The 24729-nt window shown below is 42.8% G+C and overlaps 1 protein-coding gene across 1 annotated transcript in view; it reads right to left on the reverse strand.

Annotated features, from left to right (window-relative positions):
* The window catches only part of TBC1D22A (TBC1 domain family member 22A), a 490668-nt gene that overhangs the window by 448827 nt on the left and 17112 nt on the right, over positions 1-24729 (reverse strand). The gene's annotated exons all lie outside the window — the stretch shown is intronic.

The following is a 24729-nucleotide window of genomic DNA, read 5'->3' on the forward strand; positions in this document are numbered from 1 at the left end:
AAAGCGATGGCTGTGATTGGTTCATCAAGCGCTGCAGTGATTTGGCTGAGCCTCTGCGCTAGAGTGCCAATCAGAGCAAGCGCTTGCTAGAGGCGGGGTTTACAATCCCCATTACCAGCAAGTGATCTTCTGTCGGCAACTGAGAACTGCAAGGAAGCCTGCCGGAACTGCAGAGACTAGTGAGGGGGACTTGGACAGCGCCTGCTGGGTAATGTATTGCTTTTTTGTCATGTAGTGTAGCTAAGACTTATTTTCAGGGTAGGGCTTATATTCCAAACACACCCCCTCTTCAAGAAGAAGAAAAAATCAGGGTAGGGCTTATTTTTCAGGGAAACACAGTAGTACTACTATAGATACTGAATCTCTGTTATGCTCATACCTTGACCTTTAGAGACCATGCTTTTTTATATTACTACTCATGGTGTTGAACCTTAGCACCCTTTCTTGCAAGGGCTAAGTGTGAAAACCAGGGAATTCTGTAGACACCACACCCTAGTCTAGCCTGCATCAGATAGTGACTCAGAAAAGCCACATTCAAGTATATTACTGTAGCAAAATCACCAGGGTATGGTTTCTAATGGCATTGCCACATCCACTATAGATGCCTATGAACTGGTCCAGCAAGTGGATCAGCTTAATACCTGCCAGCACAAAGTCATATTGGATTCGTGGGAAGTCATAAATCATTTGGATGCCTTGCAATCACTTCTCCCCATTTTATCTGTTGCTTTCATTCTCCAACAAGACCATGCAGTCAAAATCCTCCATTTCAAATTCTATTCTACATCCCTACTTCTGCCTTAACCCTGGTTACTATGCCTGGTTCTTGTACTGCCATCAATCTTTTGTTTAAACATCTAATCATGACACTCAGCATGGTAGCCATCTCTTGAGCCATCTATCCACTCTGTACAACAACCGCTGCATCTCACTACCCCCCTCTTTGCCTCAAAATTCCTTGAACAACATGTCCAAACTGACCGGCTACAATGTGATTTCTGATACCACCATTGCACTGAAACTGCCCTGACCAAAGTCACTAACAGCATGTTAATAAAAAGAGTAGCACAACACTTTGTACAATTTTTACTAATGTAGACCTGTCCTTTGATACAGTCAACTTATTAAAAATCCTTTAGTTCCTTGGCATCAAAGACTTGCCTCTCTCCTGCATCTTCACGTACCTCACCAACTGAGCATTTAGTGTCTCCCATTCACACGCTACCTCCTCCTCGACCTCCCTTTATTGGCATCCCTCAAGGCTCTCTTCTGACAATCCTGTTCTTCTCAGTACATCTTAACATTTGGCACATCTCATAAAATATGGTTGCATTCAATATCATTTTTAGATTGATGATGCTCAAATGTACCTTCTTTCCTACTCAGAGTGTCTGTCAGTCATCGCCTTCCCTTGCTTCCTAAAACTCAACATGGAGAAAGCTAAATTCATCATCTTTCCCCTTTCAATTCCTAGTCCAGAATAAATCAGTGTCAGTTAATAGTACGAACACATTCCCAAGTCTCACAAGTGTACTGCCTTGGAATAAACTTTGATTCTGTACTGTCCTTCAGACCAAGCCCTTTCTATCTGCTGAGGATTCAACCTCAGAAACAAAATCACATATCTGCTTCAGGTTGCATCAGGCCCCTTCCACACGGGCAACAGCGATATCGCCGGGAGAAAATTGCAGCGATGTCGCATCTGTGTTCTGTGCATTTCATCACGGCAATATCGCAATTTTGTGTCACTTTGTAGTGCTCTTTTGCCGGGATTTTCGGGGGGGGGGGGGGGGGAGTGATAGGAGGGGCTTAGAATATAAGCCCTACCTGAAAAATAGGTCCTAGCTGCCTCTAATTGGTTCTTGAGCGCTGTGGCTCAGTCAATCAATGAATGGCTGTGATTGGTTTATCAAGTGCTGTTTCTGATTGGTTCTCGAGCGCCACAGTTCAGCCAATCAGAGTCAACACTTCCTGACCAGGAAGCTTTGCCGGAGGAGTTCAAACAAACGCCAGAGATACAGAGGAGACGTGCAGCGGAGCAAGACAAACACCTCTTAGGTGATGTATTGTTTATTTTTTTTTTTATGACGCAGCAAGGGCTTATTTTAGGGGAAATAGTAGGGTTTCCTACTGTAAAAGCTGCATCGCCCCCCGTGAAAACCGCGTTTTAGTGCGATGCAACACAATGGAAGAGTCCAAAGGGAAACATGGGCAACAAAACCTTGCAAATCGTGGCAATATTCAGCAACCCGTGATTTGTTTCTCTCGCAATGTAGCAGCCTACCAAACAACGCTAATGTGAAAGAACCTATAGAAAGAAAGGGCTTCACATACATGCAATTCGTAGCACTGACGCATCGTGAGAAAAATCGCACAATTGTCGCCCATGTGAAGCTTGCCCTATGCTTTGGGGCTGTTTGGCTGCTGCTGGTACTGGGGCTTTATGGACCATGGCTTAAGCTGAAAAATACAACTGAGAGACTGTCAGGAAAATCCTACTAGAACAGCTGAACTTTATATGGGGTAAATCAGAATCCCTTTACATAATGGCGGCTGTGCACTAACTACTATTTAACATGATTTTAAATGTGATTGGTTAATTTTGAGCACAACCACGTCCCCAAATATAAGAGGGTGTTCACACTTGGGCAACTACAATATTTTAGTTTTGTTATTTTTTATTTTTCAATGGAATAGTACAGATAATGAGTCACAATGAAGGTGAAAATAAATCTGAAATGAAACATAAAAAACAGAACATTTTTACATGGGGTGCGTAAACATTTTACATCCACCAATCAGCCAATTGGGTTTGTTTGGCTTTTGTAACCCCCTGCAGCAGGTACCTCAGGGGAAATCCAACATTGCATGCACATACATGTACGGTCTGTTCAGGCCCAGAGAGAGAAGTCTCCAACAAAGAACTATTTCAATGACATCTTGACACCCACGTACTCAGTAGGGCATACTGACTGATTGTTTTGATGATACAGACCTTTTAAGCTTTTCATATCTAGGGTGGTTTGGGTATTGATTAGCAGAGCAGAATTTCATATACTGGAATGCTGAATTTTAAAGGTAATTCTTACGCCCCATGCCCACGGACGGAAATTCCGCGGCGAAATTCCACATGGAATTTCCGCTATGCACGCTGCCATAGGACTGCATTAGTTTATGCAATACTGTGCTGACAGCCGCGATCTGACCGCGTGAAAACTCGCACGGCATGTCCTATTTCCATCGCTGATGCGCCAGCTGTGCGCCAGCCGGCCCATCGCAGAGCGGAGATACAAGACTCCACACAGGTAAGCGGGAGGTCAATGCCGAGGCACGTTTCGCATCCTGCTGCGTGGATCTCACAGTCGGAATCCAACCCGGCCGTGGGCATAAGCCCTTAATTCTGTTTTTGTGTACCCAAATATTTTTTTGTGCTTTTTTGGAGGGACACAGAGCTTTCTGAAATCACAGTGGTTATCTTCTTGTTTGGTCTTCCTTATGCAGAGATAAATTGGCTGACACAGGAAAATATACGCTCTGTCATTTTCATGTTCTTGTCTAGGGCAGTCGTTGAACCTGTAATATTTAACCCAAAAGTGAATCCCCAAAATTTCCTGTATAATGCGATGCTAAATATGTGTACGTTGTCTTACGCATGATACCAATATAGCAATACAACCTCAAGACCTACATTTCAGTTTCTTATGAAGTCCTCTCTCCAGGAGTTTTGCAGAAGAGGAAATTACGCTTTCCATTGCCATCACAGTACAGGGTTTACCAATCATGACTTCCCGAATCAGCTGACGGTACTGGGCTCAGGAGCAGGCAGTGCCATCCAACAGGGCACATAAAATAATGAGCATGTACCAATAGCCTGATAATTTTTGTTAGGCAGGCAGGAGTTAAAAGATAATGTTCACTCAAATGTATGTGCTGTTTTTTTTTTCTCCCTCCTCCAATCACACTCCCACTGGACACATGAGGAGAGCGAGGATTTTTTTTTTTTACAGCACAGAACCCAGTAAAATTTGTTGCTACAACAATTTATCCCATACGTTCCAAAATTGGTTGCCATGGTGTTAACAGGATTGGGACCCAAACCAATTAGGTCCCGATAACAGCACCAGGACCAAAGGCTATTTGTAAGATTGATATCTGGGTGTTGGAATTGCTCGGGGGACACAGCAGCAGAAGACTAGGCGTAAATATATGTCAGTTCTGCAAGACGGCACACAAATCTGGATGGTTCTCAAGCTGGTTTGGCACGCATAATTAATGGTTCTGAAGTGGTTAACGTAAGTGGTGTATGTTCCATCATTAACCACAGCCAAACACTTCCAATAACATTCGAACTCTGAACACCACAGGTCCAGGCTGCCAGTGGATAATATGTTGAAAGATTCTATGGGAGAATGTACGGTATCCAATTTTTAATGCTGATGACCTAATACTAAATTTCCCCCTGCTGGCAACAAGCCCAACTATGACTGTAAATAATGCAATTCTATAGTATACTTGCTTAAATGCCTTAAAGGAATTAGTGGAAAGCCCATCGTAGGATGGTGACTGCAATCATGCGAAACACTGACTGACTTGCCACTAATTCTCTAACTTCCCGGTGTAATCCAAACTTGAAATTTGGCACTACGATTATTTACGTCCTAAATATGAAAAGTAAAGGGGTTGCAACATCAATATTCAATTCTATGTGTGAAAAACTATGAAAATCTGTGATACATGGGATAGTTCTCAGAAACCATAGAGCCTAGGGAAATGATTTGTATACTGAAGAGAATCTACCACACATCTATGTGTATATATTGAGGAGAATCTACCTCACCTCTATGTGCAAATACTGAGGAGAATCTAACTGACCTCTATGTGTATATATTGAGGAGAATCTACCTCACCTCTATGTGTATATATGGAGGAGAATCTACCTCACCTCTATGTGTATATATGGAGGAGAATCTACCTCACCTCTATGTGTATATATGGGGGAGGCTCTACCTAACCTCTATGTGTATATATGGAGGAGAATCTACCTAACCTCTATGTGTATATATGGAGGAGAATCTACCTAACCTCTATGTGTATATATGGAGGAGAATCTACCTCACCTCTATGTGCATATACTGAGGAGAATCTAACTGACCTCTATGTGCATATACTGAGGAGAATCTACCTCACCTCTATGTGTATATATGGAGGAGAATCTACCTCACCTCTATGTGTATATATGGAGGAGAATCTACCTCACCTCTATGTGTATATATGGGGGAGGCTCTACCTAACCTCTATGTGTATATATGGAGGAGAATCTACCTAACCTCTATGTGTATATATTGAGGAGAATCTACCTCACCTCTATGTGCATATACTGAGGAGAATCTAACTGACCTCTATGTGTATATATTGAGGAGAATCTACCTCACCTCTATGTGTATATATGGAGGAGAATCTACCTCACCTCTATGTGTATATATGGAGGAGAATCTACCTCACCTCTATGTGCAAATACTGAGGAGAATCTAACTGACCTCTATGTGTATATATTGAGGAGAATCTACCTCACCTCTATGTGTATATATGGAGGAGAATCTACCTCACCTCTATGTGTATATATGGAGGAGAATCTACCTCACCTCTATGTGTATATATGGGGGAGGCTCTACCTAACCTCTATGTGTATATATGGAGGAGAATCTACCTAACCTCTATGTGTATATATGGAGGAGAATCTACCTCACCTCTATGTGCATATACTGAGGAGAATCTAACTGACCTCTATGTGCATATACTGAGGAGAATCTAACTAACTGACCTCTATGTGCATATACTGAGGAGAATCTAACTGACCTATATGTGCATATACTGAGGAGACTCTACCTCACCTCTATGTGCATATACTGAGGAGAATCTAACTGACCTCTGTATGCATATACTGAAAGACTATAAAGTACATAAGGAAGCGGCCATGGACCGCAGGGATAGAGCATGCCTTTAAGGCTTAGAAGGGGCTCCATCCTGCAGTCTGGGAATAAATTTGAATAAAAAGGTGCATTATCTTCAAGGGTAAAAAGTGAGGAGTGTGGAAGGGATGGCACATTCTGCAGATGGACATTGGTATATGCAGCCTAAGGAGAATCAAACGCTCCTCTATGTGTATACATATTGTGTTCCTCGGTTCCTCTGAAGTAACCACAACTCCATAAGATTTTCTGCGCAAACAACGGGTAAACACCTGTACTAAATTAACACAGCCGAAGCCAGTCATACCAGCTAGTATATATATATATATATATATATATATATATATATATATATATATATATATATATATATATATATATACATGCTCAAGAAGATTATTCAGTGTAACAAGTGGATCTGCATGGGGGTGGACAATGTTTGAATGTTTTGACAATTTCATAGTTTTTCATTACAACAAAAATGTCCTGATTGCAATGCCCAGATGTAATAATGTTACTTTATAAGTAAAAGAGATATTCTTCTACACAAAAAATAAGACCTTAGATTGGTTTCAGATCTACACACTTAAGAATGTTACAATCTTTGATGAGCTTAAAGCAGCACAAATCAACTGTGAAAGCATTTAAAGTTAAACCAGAGGTCATTCACAGCCCCTAGTAAGAGAAATGGTAAAAGATTTCATTCTCACTTCTCAGGTAATCTATGATTCTTCCAACTGTAGAAAGAGCTTTTATTTCTCTGATTATTTTTTAGTAAACACTCCTATCATGTGATTTATATTTAATTGTTGTGTACTCCTGGCATCCAGGTCTGGTGCTCGCTTTCCACACCACCAGGCCTCTCTCACACATTTTACCTTTTGTTTTTGTCCGCAGCTCAATGTGGCCAACAGCGTGTTCTAGTGCATCTCATCATTGTGATTGATGATTTAGGTCCACTAAACAGCGAAAGATAAAGCATACAGCGCTTGAAAATTGCTGCACTGGAAAGCGCTGTCCAGTGCTGCGATTGAACTCAGGTCTACGGAGCCCCATTGATTTCAATGGGAGCGCTATACCGTGGCGTTCAAAACGCTGCATTAATCGCGTTTAAAAAAAAAATATGTGAGAGACTTCAGTCTCTTGAGCAGTACCCTAGTAGCAACTACAGCAGATTCCTCATGTCCTCACAACCAGCACATACTTTAGAACCTGACAAAGACTTTTTACACCTTCATTACCAACGCATTTTTCATTGGTTTTCATCGTTGCATTCTAGGAGCCATAATTTATAGTGGTAGTTCTGTAGAAACTGTTTGGTTAAGAATAAAAGGAGAGAACAGAAAGGACACCATTGTAAGCATTTACTATAGGCTGCCTGGACAAGCAGAAGATATTGATGAACTCTTTCTACATCAGATGGCCAAGCTCTCAAAAAAGCATGACATAGTGATTATGGGAGATTTTAACTATCCAGACATTTGTTGGGAATCTCTCAGGTAAAAGTAATGGATCCAACAAATTTTTATCCGCTCTTGCTGACAACTTTAGCTTCGAAAAGGTAGAAGAGAACACAAGGGGATCTGCTATCTTGGACCTAATTCTTACCAACAGGGAGGGAATGGTTGAGGAAGTAAGGGTGGCTGGGTCCTTTGGCAGCAGAGATCATTCTATCCTTGAATGTCGGATAAAAAGGGGAGAAAGACCTGAGAAAACTCAGACCTCAAGGTTGGATATTAGAAAGGCAGATTTTAATGAACTCAGAAAGAGGGTAGGAAGAATCCAATGGCTTGATGTTCTTAAGGACAGAAATGTCCAAGAAGGTTGGGAAATATTGCAAAATGAGATTCTCAAAGCACAATCGTTAACAATCCCTAAAAGAAGGAAAAATGGGAAGCATTTAAACATACCAGAATGAACACAGAACTTGCACACATGGTGAAAACGAAGAAAAATATGTTTATCAAATGGAAAGAGGAGGGAATATCTAAAGAAGAATATAATATGGTCTGCAGAAAACTGTAGGGCAAGTGTCAGAAAAGCTAAAGCTAATAATGAATTGAGGCTTGCAACAGAGGCCAAAAGCAATAAAAAAGAATTAGGGGGGTATGTCAAAAGCAAAAGAAAAGTCAAAGATGCTATTGGATGCCTACAAGATGAAAATGGTGAATTGGTTAAGAATGATGTTAAGAAGGCCGAGCTTTTAAATTTATATTTTGTATCTGTTTTCTCTCAGAAAGTAGATAGAACATCAGCTGATCTTCCCTGTGCTATTGGGGGAATAAAAGAATGCAGGCTATCATCTATAAGCAAAGAGAGGGTGAGGGAACACTTAGCTAACTTAAATGTATTCAAGTCTCAAGGTCCAGATGAATTACATCCTAGAATACTAAAGGAAGCAGCGGAGGTAACTGCTTAATCACTCGCCATAATCTTTGAAAATTCCTATAGAACAGGAGAGGTCCCAGAAGACAGGGACAACATTTGCCCTTTTCCAATCTTCAAGAAAGGGAAGAAGGTGGATCCAGGAAACTATAGGCCTGTGAGCCTGACTTCTATACCGGGAAAGATCTTTAAACAAATTATTAAACAGCATGTATGCAAGTACTTGGATAAAAATGGAGTAATAAACCAGAGCCAGCATGGGCTTGTAACAAACAAGTCATGCCAGATGAATCTAATGTTCTTCTGTGACAGAGTCACTGACTGGGTTGATTAGGGAAATGTGGTGAATATAGTATATCTTAACTTTAGTAAAGCATTTGACAAAGTATCTCATACCATACTTATTGAAAAAAATGATCAAATATGGGATTGACAGGGCAACTGTTAGGTCGGTTCACAACTGGCTGAGTGATCATACTGAAAGAGTAGTCATAAATGGCTGCGCATCCAAGTGGAAGAATGTATCAAGTGGGCCACCACAAGGCTCTGTCCTAGGCCCAGTGTTGTTCAACATTTTTAAAAATGATCTGGTGGAGGGAATTAATTGGCAACTGATCAAATTTGCTGACGACACAAAGCTAGGAGAGATAGCTAACACTAGGGAAGAGAGAGAGAGTATTCAAAAAGATCTAGTACAGCTTGAACAGTGGGCGGCGACTAACAATGGTATTTAACAAGGACAAATGCAAAGTCCTACATCTGGGCAAGAAAAATCATAAAAGCACATACAGAATGGGAGGAATTGGGCTAAGAAGCAGCACATGTGAAATACTTGTGTATACTAATAGTTCATAGACTGAACATGAGTGAACTATGTGATGCAGCAGCCAAAAAGGCAAACACAATTCTGGGATGTATTAAGAGAAGCATCGAGTCTAGATCATGGGAGGTCATTATACCCCTCTACTCGTCTTTAGTCAGCCCTCATCTGGAATACTGTGTCCACTTCTGGGCACCCTATTTTAAAAAAAGACCGACAAACTAGAGCGAGTTCAGTGAAGAGTTACCAAGATGTGAGCGGTCCACAAATTATGTCTTATAGGGAATGGTTAAAGGATCAGGGAATGTTTAGCTTGCAAAAAAGAAGGTCAGAAGGAGACTTAATAGTGGTCTACAAATATCTGAAGGGCTGTCACAGTGCAGAGAGATCATCCCTATTCTCATTTGCACAAGGAAAGACTAGAAGCAATGGGATGAAACTGAAAGGGAGGAGACACAAATTAGATATTATAAAAATCTTTCTGACTGTGAGGGTGATCAATGAGTGGAACAGGTTACCACGGTAGGTGGTGAGTTCTCCTTCAATGCAAGTGTTCAAACAAAGGCTGGACCAATATCTCTCTGGGATGATTTAGTGAATCTGCACTGAGCAGGGGGGTTGGACCCGATGACCCTGGAGGTCCCTTCTAACTCTACCATTCTATGATTCTGTTTGGAGCTGGCATTTTCATTGTTCGGCTCCAAGAATGAAGTCAAAAAACGGAAATGTGCAGGAGCCCCAAGAATAGTTGTGAATGGGGCCTCTCAGTTGCACAAGGAAAGACTAGAAGCAAGCTCTTATGTGAAATGATCTAATTTACAGGTATAACCTTTCCTTCCAATTAAAAGGCAGCTAGTAAACTTTTCCAAAAGGCAACTCATATTTGGGAAAAAGCATTATCACTAAATATGGTTTGTCACATTTCTTATTTAAAAAGTATTGCAGAAAAAAGCTGCACAAACAAGAGAAAAATGAAAATCAATGCCCACTCTGGTAAACATGTCCACAGAATCTACCCTTAGATCAATGTCATCAAAATAAGTCATGCAAGGACCACAGGCTTTACCAATTTCAGTCCCATTAGACTTCTTTTCATAGTGTCACACAATCCATAGTACCACTTCACATTTCACTCTAGTCAATAGCAGCATTGTTACTTGTCTAAAACGGTCTACAATTTAACATTTCAACAAAGTTACATTTTTTGGTATCTAATCAATAACCCGGAGGGAGATTTAAAGCTAATTGAACTTCATGCAGTTTGTATACACATGGATACTCAAACCACTTATTGCTCCACTGGATGCTTTACAGTGAATAGCAATGTGTTAAATGTTTTGGAAACTATGTACAGTATGGGACTTGTCTGGAGTTCTTAATATATACGATATGACAGCACGTTATAGGATTTACTTCCAAATATAAACCCTAATTAGCAAAGACTTCATGATAACCTGCCACTTACAGGAGGGATACAAACTACCTCTAGCTGCTAAGTGAATGAATGGAGTACCGGTTTGATGATGCTTGCTGTAGGTGTAGGACATCAGTTACACACAAACTATTTCACGGCACATTTCTAGGCACACCGGCTCCCTAGCTTTTGGGATTTGTTCAGCTCAGCCTGAGGGGATGTCAACGTGGGGCAGATATGCTGCAGATCGGGACACAGAAAATCTGTAATTAAACAGAGTAGAAGCAAAGTGGATGAGATTTGAACAACTCTCGTCCACTTGCTAAGGAAAATTGCTGCATGGAAATTGAAGGACTCCGGAAAAGTCCACTTTTACTGAAAATAAACTATTTTAAAATTGAAAGCTTCACAACTCGTCAAGCCTAAAGTTTACAATGAAATGGAAACGTGGACTGATAATGCATGGATAGAACATTTTTTAAAGCTGAAAACATGGCTGAAAGGAAAAAATTATTTTTTCCTTAGGCTAGTTTCACACGGGCAAGGGCAATATCAGGCTGTAAATAAGGGCCAGATATCGCAATTACTATGTAAAAGCCCCAGTGATGCGAGGGGTTTCAGGTAACAAAACAGCCTTGCATCACTGCGGGGATCCCCTTCATCCCCACCGCGGCTGTCACAGCCACAGAAGAGGATCGTGGAGTTCTCCAATTGCTTTCAATGGGGCCGACGCTGCTGCCGCCAGCCCCATTGGGAACAATGGGCGATATCACAGGAAGACAGAACATGCTGCAATATTTCCCCCGCATAGCTTTGCGGATGGAAAAATGCATTGCGATTTTGAACGTGTCCCGTTTGCATTGTTTTTCCAGCAACTGTGTTTTCTTCGCACGGCTCTGAAATGGACTATGATCATTAGTTTATGTATTAGGCTTCACCAATTTATTCTAAACAATAATTGCGTTTTTAAACAAAACCTGCCATTTTGTCAAAGAAGATGTTCGTCTTATAGTATTATGGCATAACTCCTCATCAGCATGGGTTCATGAGGGGTCCATCATGTGAGACCAATTTGATCAGCTTCTGCGATAAAGTGAGTTCTAGGCTGGACCTGGGAGAGTCTATTGATCTCGTATATCAGGATTTCTCTAAAGCATTTGACACCGTGCCGCATAATAGGCTAATATACAAAATGAGACAGCTTGGATTGGGTGAAAACGTGTGTATCTGCGTAAACAATTGTCTCAGAGATAGAAAGTAGAGGGTGGTAATAAATGGTGCGTACTCTGATTGGGCCACCGTCGTTAGCGGGGTGCCACAGGGTTCAGTATTAGGCCCCATTCTGTTCAACACATTTATCAACGACCTGATAGTGGGACTGCACAGTAAAATATCAATATTTGCAGATGATACAAAACTATATGACAATTAATACAATGGAGGACAATGTGCGGCTGCAAACGGACCTAGATAAGCTGGGGGCTTGGGTAGAAAAATGGTAAATTAAGTTCAATGTTGATAAATGTAAGGTTATGCACATGGGCAGGAGAAACGGATGTTACCAATATACACTAAATGGGGTAGGAAAAAGTGATTTGGAAAAAGACCTCTGGGTACTAGTGGATTGTAGATTTAACTGGAGCAATCAATGCCAGTCAGCTGTGGCAAAAGCAAATGGAATCTTGGGATGCATTAAAAGAGGTATAGGGGCAAGGAACGAAAACATTATTCTTCCACTATATAAGGCACTTGTCAGGCCTCATATGGAATATTGTGTACAGTTCTGGACACCGGTGCTCAGGAAAGATGTTGCAGCGTTTGAGGGGGTTCAAAGCAGGGCAACTAAATTAATAAATGGAATGAAAGGACTGGAATTTACCAGAGAGGCTATCAAAATTGGGATTATTCACCCTGGAAAAAAGATGGCTAGGGGGCGACCAAATAACTATGTATAAATACATTAGGTAACCACACAAGGATCTCTCCAATGATCTGTTTATACCCAGCGCTGCAACGGTAACAAGAAGACATCCTCTAGGTCTAGAAGAAAGCAGGTTTCATCACCAACACAGAAGGGAGTTCTTTACTGTAAGAGCAGTGAGACTGTGGAACTCTCTGCCTGAGGACGTGGTGATGGCAAAATCGATAGAGGAGTTTAAGAAGGGACTAGATGCCTTTCTAGAGAGCTATGATATTACAGGATATAGACATTAAATAACCAGCGGGTTGTTGATCTGGTTCTTACAGTCAGGTAGGAACTTCCAAACGTTGATTCAGGGATTATTCAGACTGCAATAGTGGAGTCGGGAAGAATTTTTTTTCCCCAAAAGGGACTAAATTGGCTTCTGCCTCATTGAGGTTTTTTGCCTTCCTCTGAATCAACAAGGGGGTGGGTGGAGACAGGCTGAAATACATGGAGATTGTCCTCTTTCAGCCTATCATACTATATAAATTGAACTGCAGTGCGATATATAAATCTGCAGCGTGTCAATGTCAACTGCAGATTTTTTTAAAATTTGAGACCTACATTTAAAAATTTGAATCCAGTTGGAGTATTTGTGGCAATTTTTTCATATTTGTTTGGATGGTGCTATACAGAGTAAAATTTTAATGTTTGAAACTACTACTAGGTTCTCTACAGCAATCAATACTCTAAAAAGAATGCTCCACAAAATTAGCCTATCTTCAGGATAGAAGATAACGGAATGCCAACTGGGGGACCCCCGCTGACTGGCAGAGCGTGACTCTTAAGTGTACCCAAATACGCTTGATGGGAGTGCCAAAAACAGCCAAGTGCTTGAACTCAGAACTTTTCTACATACCAAGCACTGATAATACAATACACTACTTTATTATACTGTTAGACGTTAACACATTCATGTCCCCTGTAGGTCTATATCCTACAGTTTAGAGGAAACCTTTAGATAAATTAGTAAGTCTCTGCTGAACTGACGTAAACACATATTTACGATGATAGCTCACTTTTAGTACTCATAAAAAAATACATCCCAACGCTACCCTGAGTACACCGCACCATAGTGCTGTATGCTGAATATCTAATAAGACCACACGGTGTGGTAAAAGAAAAACCCAAGAATGACAGCGACACCATAACAATATATTTAACAGCAGATTCGTCAGCAGATTTCCAAGATAAAAGTCACTCACGCTTACTAGGCAGCTTACATCTTCATAAAATATTTAATAGCTGTTAAGATAAATCAAATTTCCACTTTCCAACATTTCACAAAACAGAAACAAGTAACTCAAATTGATGGTACATGAGGATCAACAACAATAAAATACCTCAAACTGACACGCATGACAGGAGAAAAGTACCTCTCCCACCCCATAGTGTTATCCAGGCGTGTCACCAACAGCCATTCTTTTCTGTAACCATATCTTAACCCAAGGACACTGCTCTTTTCCCCCATTTTCGTTTTTACCTCCCCCTTTTAAAAAATCGTAACTCTTATTTATTTATCGACGTCGCTGTATGAGGACTTGTTTTTTGCGGGACAAGTTGTATTTTTAAATGGTACCATTTAATGAACCATGTAATGTACTGATAAACTTTTTAAAAATTCTGAGTGGAGTAAAATGAAAAAAAAAGTAACAAAATTCCGCCATCTTTCAGTGGGTCTTGTTTCTACGGCACACAGACTGCACCAAAAATGATATGATTTCTTTATTCCATTGGTCAGTACTAGAGATGAGCGAGCGTACTCGCTAAGGCAAACTACTCGAGCGAGAAGTGCCTTATGCGAGTACCTGCCCGCTCGTCTCTAAAAATTCGGGTGACGGCGGGGAACATCTCTCGCTCTCTCCCCCACGCTCCTCCCTGCTCACTCCCGCAACTCCCACTCTCCCCCACCGACACCCGAATCTTTAGAGACGAGCGGGCAGGTACTCACATAAGGCACTACTCGCTCGAGTAGCTTGCCTTAGCGAGTACGCTCGCTCATCTCTAGTCAGTATGATTACTAGGATACCAAACGTATATAGTTTTGTTTTTTTTTGCTGTATTACTTTTATTTTTAGGATTAATTTTTTTTATTGTTATTTTCTGCCACCATCTCCTGAGCACAATAACTTTATTTTTCCGTCGACAAAGTTGTGCGGGGGCTCATTTTTTGCGGGACATCCTGTAGTTTGTGTTGGTACCATTGTGGAATGCATAACTACTTTTTGATGGCCTTTTCATTTAGGAGACTGGGTGACCAGTCTTTATCTTTTTTTTCTGATGGCATTCACTCTGCAGGATAAATAATGCATTACTTTGATAGATCTGACTTTTACAGACGAGGCAATACCAAATATGTATTTTTGTTTTACGATTTAGATTCTTTTATTTTAAATATGGCAAAAGGGGAGGGGGTTTAAACTTGTATTACTTTTTTAGTAATCATTATAATAATAATGTTAATAGTAGTACTGTAAAACTTTATTGTTCTTATTTTTACTTTTTTTTTTCAGTCCCCAGGGAGACAGCAACTTGCAATGCTTTGATCGCTCCTGCAGTATGATGTAATGTCAAAGCATTACATCATACTGCAAACGGGCAGGCAGTCTATCAAGCCACCCCAGAGCCATGGCTTGATAGGCATTCTGCCATGACACCTGCAGGCTCCCTGCGATCTCATGGCGGGTGGGCTGTAAAGGACCCCCGAACATCATTCGGGGTATTCAAGAGGTTAACAGCTCTGATCTGCCGGGTGGCTTATCGAAGCTGTTGCCACCGGGTGACACCTGTAAGAAAGAGCCAGCAGCCGCGATATATGGAGGGAGATCGCCGCCTACGACATGCAGTATTAGAATGACCACTGCAGGACCACACATAAATACCGCGGGACTTCCGCACGGGTTTTGAAGCAGCTTCAGGGCCTGCATTCTGCTCCGGCGGTATTTCCTCATAGAGAGCCGCAGCGGAGCCAGCGATAAAATTGACATGCTGTGGCTTTGAATTCCGCGCGGCATGTCAGTTTCAGCGCCGATTGGCAGCAACGGCTTCTCCATAGCCTGTGGACAAGATTTTTGCAAATCTCCTCCACTTTGCTGCTTTATCCCGGGATAAAAATTGACGTCGGAATTTCCGTGCAGAAAGTCCGCGCGGAAATTCCGCTGCAATTTTGCCCCGTGGTAACCCAGCCTTAAAGGGTTAGACAGACATGCATTGTTTAATTGAGAGAGGCTGGAGCACTGTTGCTTTAAACTTTCCTCAACACTATGTATCACCGGAGTTGATACATGAAAACCAATGACAGATTTTAAGATTGTTTGTTCAGCGTAAATTTACCTTATGTAAAAACTGTGATTGTTTAAGTAACCAAATTCATTCATAAACTTTATTTACTTACTTGATCCTCTGTGGGTCCTTTGTCTTTAATTACTCCTCCATACTTAAACTGTAAGGCCACCTGCACACGGGCGGAAATCCCGCTTCGGGATTTCCCGTGGGATTTCCGCCACTGAAAGCCTGCATAGGAGTGTATTACAATACGCACTCCTATGCAGACGGCCGCGGTTTGGCCGCGCGAAATGTCGCACGGCAAACAAACCGCGGCATGTCCTATTTCTGTGCGGGGCTCGCAGAGCCCCGCACAGAAACGTCACTCACCCGGCCGCCGACTCCGGTCTGCGCATGCGCCGGCTGCCCGGCAGCCGGCACATGAAAGACCCGGGGCCGCCAAGCGCGGGTGAGTATGCGCTCGTCCCTGCAGGCGCTCGGGTCGGGTCTCACGGCGCGAATTCTCGCCGCCAGATCCGACCCACCCGTCTGCAGGCGGCCTTACTCTCTTATTTTTTATGTAAAAAGGAAATTTAAAAAGACTTTATTTAATATACCTAATTTATCAAATTACCATATTCAAAACCCTTTTCACTGCAAGTGCTTCTTGAAAGCCGGCCCCTATCCTATTCTTCAGTGCAGATGGCGACTGTTAGACCTCAATCACACAAGCATTTTCACGTGACTATTTAGCCATGTTTATACTTCGGCTGAAAATTGTGACCAGCTGCAGTATTGGTTTCCACTGTATTCGGTCAGATGACCAATTTTTAGCTGTGTACAAAACGCTGTGCTGGAAAAAATAGGACATATAATAATAATAAACTTTATTTGTATAGCGCCAACATATTCCGCAGCGCTTACATAGACAGGGGGGAATACAGAAAAATACAAACATTACAGAACCACGGTTACATAGTAATCAGTTGATGGAAACAATAGGGGTGAGGGTCCTGCTCCAACGAGCTTACATACTACAAGTAATGGGGTGATACAGAGGGTAAAGGGGCTGGAGATGTGCATGCTATGGCGAGGTGGAGAGTGAGCGATGCTATACACATAGACAATGGTCAGACATTTAGCCGTGTGACGGCAGAAACAGTATGACTGCAGGAGTGGTTTATGATGGCTAGCAGGGATTGCAGTCAGTAGGTCAGGGAGCATGTTATCAGGCGGAGTACAGAGAGGTTTGTTTAGGGAATGCGGTATGCCTCCCTGAAGAGGTGCGTTTTTAGAGCACGCCTGAAGTTCTGCGAGTCCTGGATTGCTCGGGTAGCCTTTGGTAGTGCGTTCCAGAGGACTGGTGCTGCTCTGGAGAAGTCTTGGAGGCGGGAATGAGAAGTTCGAATGAAAGGGGCACTCAGTCTGGTTTCATTAGCAGAGCGGAGAGCCCGGGCTGGTTGATGGATTGAGATGAGGGAGGCGATATAGGGTGGCGCTGCACTGTGGAGGGCTTTGTGGATGAAGGTAGCGAGTTTGTATTGAATTCTGTATTTAACACATATGCAACTGAACTTATACGCTGCAGCAAAAGACAGGTCTTGCTCTATTATTCAACCGATATATGCTGACAGCTCCCATAGATTCCAATTAGAGCTGCAAAAAATGGAGTGGGAGTGAGTTTAGCTGCGTCCAACGCAGGGTAAAGCTTATAGGTGCCGCTATTTAGGCATTAGAAGTAGAGATAAGCGAGCACGCTCGGTAAGGTCAGTTACTCGAGCAAGCCCCGCTCATCTCGAGTAACTGCCTCCTCCTCAGAGGGAAGTGGGGGACAGCGGAGGGGAGTGATCTCTCTCTCTCTCTCAAAAACACAACAGTCATGTGAAGGAGGCCTCACCAAGTGAAATCTGCATTCAGCGGCACAGATGCTGACTACAGGGAATACTTCTCTCCCGCTACCAGCACTATTACTGGCACAGATCTGTACTTAATAGCTTTCTACTGAAGATGGCCTTTAAAACGAGTCTAACTTTAGATCTTTTCTCCTTTGGTTTAATGCTAGAAGAGAACGCGGCCAGCTGAGCAAGAAACTTCATTCAGCTTCTGTCCAAAGCATGCCAGCTCCCCAAGTACCCCATGCAATGTGCCTCGGGTATATTACGGAGACCGACAGTAAGGCGGGTTACAGACCAGACGATTTCAGCTCCATATTTATATGTATTTTAGGGACTATAATACGGAGAAAATATATCCATGTGTCTATTCACAGTCATATTTTTCACAGCCTTTTTTTAACCCCTTGAGTGGCGGGTTTCCTACCACCCTGTCATGCCCACCAGGGCAGGTTTTTTAAATGGTCTAATCATTGAATTTCAACTAATTTTGCAGTTGCGTTCCAAGAGCCATAACTTTTTCATTTTTCCATTGACCAGGCCATATGAGGGCTTGTTTTTTGCGGGACAAGTCGTACTTTTTGATGGCATCATTTTTGGGTATATATAATGTATTGCATAACTTTTGTAAAAACATTTGTAGGGAGATTGGGGGGAAAAAAAGAAATTCTGCCATTTGTTTTTTGGACTTCATTTTTACGGCGTTCAACATGCAGAATAAATAATGTGATATCATTATTGTCTGAGTCACACGATTCCGGCGATACCGAGTTTATACAGGTTTTATGTTTCGGGAGGAAAAAAAGAAATGGGGAAAAAAGAAAAAAAGGGGCCATGTCATTAAGGGGTTAAATAATGTACTAACTTCCTTCTCTGGGTCATTGCGATGCAAGGATACCACATGTGTGATTTTATTTTACATTTTTTACAAAGTAAGGGCAGACAAGTGTTTTTATTTTTATTTTTTTACTTTTATTTTTGTCCCTTTAGGGGACTTCCACAGGGACCCATCAGAACCCCCTGATCACTTTCCGGGGGTCCGATGGTGACAGCCCTTTACATGCTGCAGTGACAGCCCTTTACATGCTGCAGTCACATTGATCTCTGCTGTGTTAACCCTTTACATGCTGCAGTCTGAGGTTTTCTCTGATCTCTGCTGTAAGAGCTGGTGCCTAGATGTCCTCTCACAGCCAAGCACCAGCTCTCCCTGCCACAGAGATCATCGGCTTGCTTCTGACAAGCCGATGGTCTCTATGGCAACCTATAAACAAAGCAGGATATTAGAAGCAGGAGATTTCCGGCATATCGGCAATATCTTCCTGCTTCTCAATGTCCTGCTTTGTTCTCTGTGGGACTGTGCAGGCAGAGCACAATGTCACAGCTTGTGACATTGTGCTCTGCAGCTCCCATAGTGATACATAGCCCGGAAATCTTCCGGGCTATATCACTATCGGCAGAGGAGCTCGTCCCGTAAAATTTCCGGGCGTGCCACTCAAAGGGTTAAAAATGTGAGATGATTTTTTTGTTTTTGCCTCGGTTTTGCTAATATTTTCTATTAGACAAATCGCAATCAGTATTATCCCAGCAGAAAATAACAACAATACGGAGACAAATGGCTGTAAAGTCATCTTTAGGGTGTTCGGAATTCGTTATAACATGCTCATCTGATACCAGCCCAACAGATTAAATTGGTTTCCACATAAAAAATGTGCACAACATCTGGATGAGATAAAATGTTATCCACCTGCCTGCTGCTTATACTTCACTGCAGATTTTTTGTGCTCAAATCAGCATAGAAAATCTGCAGTATTAAATAAAATTTACCCTTAGGCCTCATGTCCACGGGGAAAATCAGACCGGCTCCGGATTCTCCATGGAGAATCCGGAGCGGGTCCCTCCTGCCCCGCGGACATGAGTGCTGAAAATGAGAATAAATAAGAATAAACTTACCTCCCGCCCGCTCCGGATCTCCTTTTCGCCGCGGTGTCATCTTCACTCCGTCGCGGCCGGATCTTCTTTCTTCGGCTCGGCGGATGCGCAGGATGACGTTGGTGACGTAACCAGCGCATGCGCCGGCCCGAAGAAAAAAGATCCGGCCGTGACGTAGAGAAGATGGCGCCGCGAAGAGAAGAACCGGAGCGGGTGAGTAAATCCCGATTTTTGTCTCCCGCGGATCCGGACGGCTTCCATAGGCTTCAAATAGAAGCCCGCGGGAGCCGTCCCCGCGGGAGACCCGCATGAAAATGGAGCATGGTCCAGATTTTTTCATGCTCCATTTTAAAAAAAATCACTTTTATTGACCATCCGCAGGTATTTATCTACCCGCGGGTGGTCAATGCATCCCTTTGGGGTGCGGATCCGCGTGCGGGAGAAGAGTTAAAATCCGCTGCGGATTTTAATTCTTCTTTTGCCCGTGGACATGAGGCCTTAAAAGGGGTTTTGTAAAGAAAAAATAAAGAAAGAAAAAATCATCAATACTTACCTATAGGTACAGATTCAAGTTCAAAATTTGCAGTTCAGTTTTCCAATGATCCACATCCAAATGTAAGCCTTTTAAGTCCGCGTGCATATTTGGCATGGAATCCGCGTGAAGTAGTGATATATTACTTCACTTTTCTGTACACAGATTTCAAATGTATGGAAGTAAAAAAATCAGCATCGTACCGACTATGGCATGCATTACCATTAAAAGCTACGTGATTCAGATTTGTTGTGAATTCCACGTCAAATTCGCAGCATAAAGGTCTTGAGTCAGAATGCGAACCTCTGTCCATATTAGTGGATCCCAGCTGAACGGCTTCCCTCTTTTCAGAGGCTATTCTGTTAATTTACGATACTGTAATTGAGCGACCATGAATTCTCCAAAAATTGGCAAGTGGACCCATTAGGGAATTAATAAATAAGGTGTAAGCCTCCTTCAACAGATGCCAAAGAATTGCAGGGTATAAGGCTGCATTCCCATCCCTGTGCACAGCATTTGTAAGACAATTAAAGTGATTATCCCACCAAAAGACAAAGCCAGCATAGCGATCAGCAGTAATCATTGGCCATAGAAGATTAATCATTTTACCAATCACTACAGGAAAAAATGTAGAAATACATTGCTGCTATTCAGATGAATGGCTATCAATGCAGTGACAGGATGTGTACCACAGAGCAGCTATTCACTTGGTCTTATAGTCCGCTCCATGATATGCCTTAAAGGGCACCTGTCACCGGCCTAAAGCATCATAAACTAACGTATGCTGTTAGGGAGCCGGGTGCTGTATTCTTTATACTCCCTTGTTCCTGGTTTCTGCCTTAAAGGTCTGCGCACCGGCTGAAAATTTGACTCAAGTCTATAGGAGAGCGCACGCACAGACTTTACAGTCGGCCATTGCTGGAACCACGAATTGGGAGAGTACAGGACCATAAGTTAGTTTATGATGCTTTAGGCAGGTGACAGATTCCCTTTAAGAGGCGATTTAAATGGTGTCCCCAGGTAGACCAACATTTTGTTATTTACGGATTTTATCTGTACTGGAACTACTGCTTCGCAGTAAGCTGTCATTTTCTTCCTTTTTCAGTTATTAAGCATATGAGTTTCTTCTTCGTCTTCTACCTGAATCTAAGTACTAAGCTGTAGGAGCCATTTATAATTGTTATGGAGTTACTGCTCTATTTCTAACGCCACAAAGACACAAAAATATTGCATTATGCCTGTGTTCTATGTCTGTGGCTCCTCCTCTAGCGCATTTTCCTCTCCATAAAGATAAAGCTCTCAGGACCGGAGATTTGTATGTGCATGGCTGGCAAATCAAATGAACGGAGAACACATTTCATGACAAAAGCCCAAACCAAAACATTCCTTACACAAGTAGCATGCCACGGATCAAAAACTGATTCTTTACAGGCTAAACAGAAGAGCTAAACAAATTCTGCATTTCAAAAAACATGGCATTTTTCATTAATACATCTACTGTCAAAGAAAAACAACACAGAACACGTGGGTCAACTGTCCACAATACTTAAAGAGCCACTCTGGTGATTTCTTAAAATTCATTCCTCATGTATCTATCCTCCAGTACATACAGTAAAGGAAATAAGTATTTGATCCCTTGCTGATTTTGTAAGTTTGCCCACTGTCAAAGACATGAACAGTCTATAATTTTAGGGTAGGTTAATTTTAACAGTGAGCGATAGAATATCCAAAAAAAAAAAACCAAAAAAACCCAGAAAATCACATTGTCTAAATTATATTTATTTATTAGCATTTTGCACAGAGAAATAAGTATTTGATCCCTCTGGCAAACAAGACTTAATACTTGTGGCAAAACAACCCTTGTTGCCAAGCACAGCAGTCAGACGTTTTTTGTAGTTGATAATGAGGTTTGTGCACGTCAGAAGGAATTTTGGTCCACTGCTCCTTGCAGATCATCTCTAAATCATTTAGATTTCGAGGCTCTCTCTTGGCAACTCTGATCTTCAGCTCCCTCCATAAAATTTCTATGGGATTAAGGTCTGAAGACTGGCTAGGCCACTCCATGACCTTAATGTGCTTCTTTTTGAGCTACTCCTTTGTTGCCTTGGCTGTATGTTTTATCCTGGTGGGGGGGAAGGAGGTTGTCACTCAGGATTTTATGGTACATGGCTTCATCCATTCTCCCATTGATGCGCTGAAGTAGTCCTGTGCCCTTAGCAGAGAAACACCCCAAAACATAACATTTCCACCTCCATGCTTGACAGTGGGGACGGTGTTCTTTGGGTCATAGGCAGCATTTCTCTTCCTCCAAACACGGCTAGTTGAGTTAATGCAAAGAGCTCAATTTTTTTCTCATCTGACCACAGCATCTTCTCCCAATCACTATCAGAATCATCCAAACTTCAGACTGGCCTGCACACGTGCCTTCTTGAGCAGGGGGACCTTGCAGGCACTGCAGGATTTTAATCCATTAAAGCATAATGTGTTAGCAATAGAGATGAGCGAGCACCAAAATGCTCGGGTCGAACTTTTCATAATGCTCGAGAGCTCGTTTCGAGTAACGAACCCCATTGAAGTCAATGGGCGACTCGAACATTTTTGTATGGGACCGATACTCTGCATAGGTGATGACTTGTCAAACACCAGAAAACATCAGAAAGTCATGGAAACACCACAGAAACGGATAGGGAAGGACAGGGGCAGCATGCATGGCTGCATCTGAGGCTCCCAGGTCCCACTATTAAAGGGGTTGTCCCGAGGCAGCAAGTGGGTCTATACACTTCTGCATGGCCATAATAATGCACTTTGTAATGTACATTGTGCATTAATTATGAGCCATACAGAAGTTATCAAAAGTTTTATACTTACCTGCTCCGTTGCTGGCGTCCTCGTCTCCATGGTGCCGACTAATTTTCGCCCTCCGATGGCCAAATTAGCCGCGCTTGCGCAGTCCGGGTCTTCTCCTCTTCTCTATGGGGCTCCGTGTAGCTCCGCCCCGTCACGTGCCGATTCCAGCCAATCAGGAGGCTGGAATCGGCAATGGACCGCACAGAAGCCCTGCGGTCCATGAAGACAGAGGATCCCGGCGGCCATCTTCAGCAGGTGAGTATGAAGACGCCGGACCGCCGGGATTCAGGTAAGCGCTGTGCGGGTGGTTTTTTTAACCCCTGCATCGGGGTTGTCTCGCGCCGAACGGGGGGGGGGGTTTAAAAAAAAAAAAACCCGTTTCGGCGCGGGACATCTCCTTTAAGCCAAAATGGGGGCAAGAGTCTGGCGTCACCCCCCCTAACAATTTACTAAGGACAAACCCTCATTAGCAAGGCACACGCGCTGGCACATCTTAGCTAAGCACTACACTACCTGCAACCAAGGATAATCACTGCCTGCGGGTGACACCGCTGTCTCTTCTCCTGGGTTACATGCTGGCATTGCTGTCCAACCCTCCCTGCACGATCCTGCATCCACAGCGCACACAAAAGTTTCCCTGCACAGCGTTCAGCTGCCCTCATGCCACACGCTCCCTTCATAGCCACACCACCCTCATGTCTATTTATAAGTGCATACTGGATGAGGAGGAACCGAAGGTATACACTGCAAAGGGTTGCCACTGCCAGGCAGCGACCCCCTTTGAAAGTGTGGGCGATAGCCCACAATGCTGTTGAGAATTGATGATAAATTGACGCACGATCATCATTCCAATCCCGTGCCACCTCTGTCACAAAATTGTCAGGAGCCACAAACGTGGGCAGAAAGGGGACTCAGGTGCCAGCACTTCTACACATCTAACAATGCAGCAATACTCTTTGTGGGAAGCACGTGAGCGGGCCCAGGGTCAGGCTCGGTCCCAGCCGCCACCTTGTGTGACCCAAGGTGCCGTGAGTTACATTGCAATGGGAAATCCATGTGTCCCCACACAATTCATTCTGTGCAGGTGTCAGATAGCTCAACACCACAATGGGAAGTCTTCGAGTTCCTTGGGCTCGCCTATGCTGTCAGTGCACAAAGATGGTATTACACAGGAAGAAATCAGAGTGCCCATTCATGGCAGAGTTTCACCCCACCACTGTTAAAATTAACCTGCCGTAAAAATTATAGACTGTTCATGTCTTTGACAGTGGGCAAACTTACAAAATCAGCAAGGGATTAAATACTTATTTCCTTCACTGTATAGGCGAGCTAGTGTTACCTTGGTCAGTTATTTCTGTCAAACTCCTGGCCTCTTTTTCCGCAGATGATCATGTGATCTCAATTCTGACCAGATCAGGTCTGCTTTGGGTTATGTGTTCTCAAATTAAGTGTGTTTTACAGTTTGTGTGATGCTTTCACGTGTAACTACCATAGAACCTGCCTAGAGGGGAACACAGGCACTTCAGTTATATTTACTGGTGATGATCACCCAGCGCCTGTCACACAGCTATAATAGAGGTGATCACAGCTCATCCTCCTGACTGTACACCTATGGTCTGTAGCTTATTTAGGTGAATATAGAAGGTAATGATTAGTATTCTGCCCCCCTGCAGGCAAAAATGATATAGCCTCAGTTTATGCTGTGTTGATGCAT

This window comes from Eleutherodactylus coqui, chromosome 2, assembly GCF_035609145.1.
Source record: "Eleutherodactylus coqui strain aEleCoq1 chromosome 2, aEleCoq1.hap1, whole genome shotgun sequence".
In the NCBI taxonomy this organism is placed as follows: Eukaryota; Metazoa; Chordata; class Amphibia; order Anura; family Eleutherodactylidae; genus Eleutherodactylus; species Eleutherodactylus coqui.